Source organism: Myotis lucifugus, unplaced genomic scaffold, assembly GCF_000147115.1.
Source record: "Myotis lucifugus unplaced genomic scaffold, Myoluc2.0 scaffold_12, whole genome shotgun sequence".
Taxonomy (NCBI): Eukaryota; Metazoa; Chordata; class Mammalia; order Chiroptera; family Vespertilionidae; genus Myotis; species Myotis lucifugus.
In genome coordinates, this window is record NW_005871060.1 from 9,168,776 (window position 1) to 9,174,775 (window position 6,000).

Below are 6,000 nucleotides of genomic sequence, written 5' to 3' on the forward strand. Positions count from 1 at the left end.
ACTAATCCAATGTGAATGGTATTTTTATAAGAAGAAATTAGGTCAGTAACACATACAGAGTGAGGACCATGTGAAGAAACAGGCAGAAGACAGCCATCTACAGCCTCAGAAGAAACAATCTTCCCAACTCCTTGATCTCAGACTTCTAACCTCCAGAATTGTAAGAAAATAAGTATTTGTTATTTAGGCCACTTGATCTGCAGTACCTTGTTATGGCAGCCCTAATACAATTGGCTTCAAAATATGTGCTAAAGGGGTTGTGGATTTCCAATTAGATACACTTGATTTAGATAATATCATACAGCACCAAAGAAGAAATCCTACAAAATAATCAATTTTGACCATGTAGCTTTCTTGATAATATTAATTATATTCTACTAAGGAATAAGAACTCAGAAATTCAGGGCTATGGCCCTGTTCAGTTGGTGGCAGTTAGTGAAGTGTATGTGGCCTTAAGCCATTGTCTAACCAAAAACTGGTTTATCAATATGTAAAATTGATATAATTATATTCTTTTCCTTCATGAAGCCTATAACTAAATCACATAAATGGGGAAATTTTAATCATAAACCCTTTATTCAAAATAAAGTTGGTAATTTGATTTTGTTATCTGAAAAATTATATTTTGATGATACTTCTTGGGTATCAGATGCAAAAAGTATGGGAAAAGATTATAAAGAGAGAAAAAGAACAGGAAGCGTATTCACTGGATTTTAATTAAAATGTTATTTGTTGAGTGTTGCACTCTACTAGAGTGAAAGAGATGTGTGTGTTATAAAAACTAATTAAGACTGCCTTTTGCTCGCAAAGAGAAACAGCTGGGTTTTAGCATTTGCATGTATTCAAGATCAGTATTCACAGAGAAAAAGAAAATGCATAGCCAGTTGCAGAAGAAAATGAAAATTTAGCTTACTCACCAGTCATTAAAAACATTCTTTAGGTGCACATGGAAAATAAAGCTCATCAGGTTTATAATCCAGCCACTTCCAGTTCTTGTAAAGCTTAATGTCTTGATTAGATAACATTTTTAGTTGGATATTTTAAACCTAAAATTAGAAAGTTGTGCAATGTAACCATTTATTCACACTGCTACCATACAGTGTCTCTGGGAATCCATAAACCATGGACTTGTGCCTACTCTGACTTCTGAAAATCTGGAATTCTGGGATAAGATGATAGGATGGTGACCCAAAGAAATCAGAGCTTCCTTTCACCCCCATATCTTTGCATCGATTTGAAATTTAACAAGTCTGAGAATCTGAGAAAAGGAAAATCCTCACAACAGATCCATTGATAACCCCAAAGGAAGTTGTCATGCCTTAACGTGCCCTTTCCAAAACAAGTCAGCAGGAATAAAGAGAAAGTAATGATTTTAAAGGACACCTGACTTGCAGCCCTAACAGCCTTTCCTAGCTGTCAGTGAAAAGACCTGTGATGTTCTAGAAAAGATGGAAACCTCAAACTCCCCCTCCAAAAACAGTAGGATTTCTGAGTCTACTGCCAGGATCTAAAATGAAATTTCCACCATCTATGAAGCAAGAAAACACAATTAGAAAATGAAAATAGCCCTAGCCGGTTTGGCTCAGTGGATAGAGCCTGTGGACTTAAGGGTCCCGGGTTCAATTCCAGTTAAGGGCACATGCCTGGGTTGCAGGCTCAGTCCCCAGTGGGGGTCATGCAGGAGGCAACCGATCAATAATTCTCATCATTGATGTTTCTATCTCTCTCTCCCTCTTCATTCCTCTCCCTGAAATCAATAAAAGTATATTTTAAAAAAGAAAAGAAAATGAAAATAGTTGATAGACCACCTACATCATGCTTCCAGAAACAGGATGATACTTCCTAACTGAAAGCAGGTATAAAGATCTTTCATCTTCCCTCTCTACCATGTCAGAATGCACAGGCACTACTTTCTGAGGCAGCCAGATTACAGATTTCCCTATCCCCACCCACCTCTACCCACCAAAATCAATCAATGTCTATCTGAGAATTGAAATTCCCTGAAAGTAACTGGGTAGGATCTCGGAAGGAATCAAAGCGGCCCATTGCATCCTGGGGTGTACAGAGTGGGTAAAAGTAGGTTTCCAGTTGTATGTGAAACACAGTTTCTTCTTGTACTATTTTTTATTATTGTATTATTTTCCATACAAACAACTGTAAACATACTTTGGCCCCACCCTGTATAAATTCTACCACACCGCCAACTCCAGAGCTCAATAAGAAGAAGGGACAAGAATAACAAGGGTCCTTGTGGCAGTGCCCACTGAGGGCTGCAGCTTTATGTACATTACATCTTTTCAGAGTTTTAGGGCTCTGGAAACAGGGAAAGAGAATATACCATCTTATTCCTTCAGAGTTGCTGTAGATGAAATTCTTCTGGTTGCTAGAAATGAGTCCAAGGATTTCTGAACCTCGGCATTATTGACATTTGGGGTCGGAAAATTCTTTGTTGTGGATTTCTGGCATGTTTGTTTAGCAGCATCTCTGTCACTCAGGATGTTTTGTAGCACCTCTGACAACTACTTATTAGATGCCAGTAGGCCCCCTCCCCTCAAGTTGTTTGTGACCATCAAAAATGTCTCCAGATAAAGCCAAATGTCCCTCAGGCCAAAATCACTCCTGATTGAGAATCACTGGAAGAAGACAATCAAGACATAGTTGAAGAATAGAATGCTGTTGGTTTTGTTTGTTTTTATTGATTTCAGAGAGGAAGGGAGAGGGAGAGAGAGAGAGAAACATGAATAATGAGAGGGAATCATTGGTTGACTACCTCCTGCATGCCCCACACTGGGAATTGAATCCTGACCTCCTGGTTCATAGGTCAATGCTCATCCAGTGAGCCATGCCAGCCAGGCTGAAGAAGAGATTGTTGAGCAGAGAAAAACGACTAAGTATGTAGAACAAAATGAATCACTGAGCTCTAGGCAAAATCTGTAATCACTGATATTTATTGGAAGCTCATTATATGCCAGAAACTGTTCTAAGTGCTTCACCACATTATCTCATTTAACCTTAGACCACCCTGTGAGGTAGGTACTATTATGATCTCCATTTTACAGTTGAAGACATGGAGACAGAAAATAGGCAGGGGCCCACTATTAAGGCAAATTAAATCAAATCTGATTCAATTCCAGAAAATCTAACTCCAGAGGCAACTTTCTAATCATTAAGCTATAAACTTGTACACCTCTATAGACATTTATAAATTGCAGGGCACTTTCCCAAGTTCATCTTGCCTTTCACCCTGATTCACCTATATTCCATGATGGTTTCTTCTACATGTTTAACCCTAGGCAGATGAAAAGTCCATTTTGACCAAGGCAGGCAGTGCACGTGCAGCATCAGACTTATCAGCTGGGGCCTGGCGTTCATTTAATGCTTTCAGGCTAGACTCTAAAATAACTAAGTTGAGCCACAGCCTTCCTTTACTTCCCTCCACAATGGCCTATACCCCTGGCTTCTGCCTCATTTCCTTTCTTTTAAAACAATATTTTTATTGATTTCAGAGAGGAAGGAAGAGGGAGAGAGAGAAAAACATCAATGATAAGAAAGAATCATTGACGGGCTGCCTCCTGCACGCCCCACACTGGGGTTCTAGCCCAAAACCTGGGCATGTGCCCTGACCAGGAATCGAATCTTGACCTCTGGCTCATAAGTTGATGCTCAACCATTGAGCCATTTTCTTCTTAAGTGTTTTGGATAACCCGAATCCCATCCATTTGGCTGAGATCTCGATCAAGCTAGAAACACCTGCCCCAGTGGTTATTTTCTATTCCCTGTGCCCCCTTGCATGTCTGAGAGTATCCCTCTGTAGGACTACCTAGTATATATAGAACTCTGACCCTCGGTAAGCCTGAAATTGTTAAGCCCCTTGGTACACAGTGCTTGGGGTTAATACTGCCTTACCCTCAAGGGAGAGCCCTGTAATACAGCCGGTTCCTCTGGTCCCTCCAACCCATGCTTCCACCCACCTTCTTGTTTTGTTTTTGTTATTTTAAAGTGTTATTTTGATCTTCCCAATCATTTATGTAGGAAGCATGGTACATATTATAATCCCATTTGAGCAAAGTAGTTAACTAACTTTACCTAATGCCACAGTACTAATAAGTGACAAAGCGAGTACTTACCTGGTAAACCTAGGTCATGAAACTAGAGACCTTTAGGTCTTGAAAGGCCTTTAAAAGTCATCTAATCCGACCAAGTACATGGAACTTGGATCTCCTCCATAACATCTTGGCCAAGTAGCTCACTAGCCTGTGTTTGACTGCCTTCTCTCACAGAACAGATCAGTTTCCTCTTTGGCTAGTTTTAACAGTCATTTATTTAATAATTCTCACATTCTTTAATTCATTCAACAAGTATTTCAGGGCGTAATATGTGTGCCAGCAGGTGCTATGTGGATATTGAGGTAATTTCTGGGAGTAACTTTCAGTTAAAGATAGAAAGTGGAAAGTTCTACAAGAGAGGTACTGATAAAGTGCTATGGAAACTGTCAGAAACTTCTTCCTCCTATTGACCCAAAACCTGTCTTACCTGTAGCTTCCAAAATTTGGCCTCAATTCTATTCTTCCCAGCCATAAAGAACCAATTACTCCTTTTCATTACAGTCAGTGTGTCACCTTTCAGTTATTTCTCATAAACAATTTCTCAGGTCTCTTTTTCTTCTGATTACTCCTCTCTGAACCCATTCAATTTGTCTATAATTCTCTGAAAAAGTTTCCTTTAGCTGAACTGAACTCAATGTGGTCTGGTCAGAAGAGAAGAGATGTGGACTACTCTTTCCTCATTCTAGATAAAATAATTCTATAGGGCATTAAAACTCCATTTGCTTTTAGGTGAACACATTCATCACTCTATTGTCTCAAATTGACCTTAGTATCCTATACAATAAAAGCCTAATATGCTAAGTGTCCGGTAGTCCATTCAACCAATCAAAGCATAATATGCTAATGTATGCTAAGGCTGCTCAACCACTCGCTATGATGTGCACTGACCACCAGGGGTCAGGTGCTCCAACTGGTAGGTTAGCTTGCTTCTGGGGTCCGGCCGATCAGGACTGATCGAGTCGGGCAGGACATGCCCTGGAGCCCTCCCACGGTCCCTCCCCGGCTGGCCAATCCTGTGTCCCTCCCCAGCCCCAATTGTGCACCTGTAGGGTTCCTCGGCCTGGCCTATGCCCTCTTGCAATCTGGGCCGAGGGACCCCCCCTCCCCCGAGTGTATGAATTTTGTGCACTGGGCCTCTAGTTTATTAACTAAAAGCCACTGTGCCAGACATTCAGAAGATAGTGTTGTGACAGGACCTACTCTTAGATGTCTTATCCTGACAGATTATTATAATACTAGAGGCCCGGTGCACAAAAATTTGTGCACTCGGTGGGGGGAAGGGGGGTCCCTCAGCCCGGCCTGTGCCCTCTCGCAGTCTGGGACCCCTCAGGAGATAATGACCTGCTGGCTTAGGCCTGCTCCTGGGTGGCAGAGGGCAGGCCCAATCCCTAGGTGCAGCCCCTGGTGGGGCTCAGAGCAGGGCTGATTGGGGAGTTGGGGCGCCGCCCCCTGTCATGCACAGAGCAGGGCGGATTGGGAGGTTGCGATGCCACCCTCAGTCATGCTCAGGATAGGGCTGATTGGGGGGATGGGGCACCACCCCCTATCACACTCAAGGCAGGGTCAATGGGGAGGTTGCGGCGCCACCCCCTGTGATGCACAGAGTAGGGCCAATCAGGGGGTTGGGGCGGTGCCCCCTGTCACACACAGAGCAGGGCCAATCAGGGGGTTGGGGCAGTGCCCCCCCCCCCGTCACGTACAGAGCAGGGCCCATCAGGGGGTTGGGGAGCTCCCCCCTGTCACTCACAGAGTAGGGCCGATAGGGGAGTTAGGGCACCGCCCCCTGTCACACACACAGCAGGGCGGATCAGGGGGTTGGGGCGCCGCCCTCTATCACCCACAGAACAGGGCCAATCAGGGGTTGGGGCGATGCCACTGTCACACTCAGGGCAGG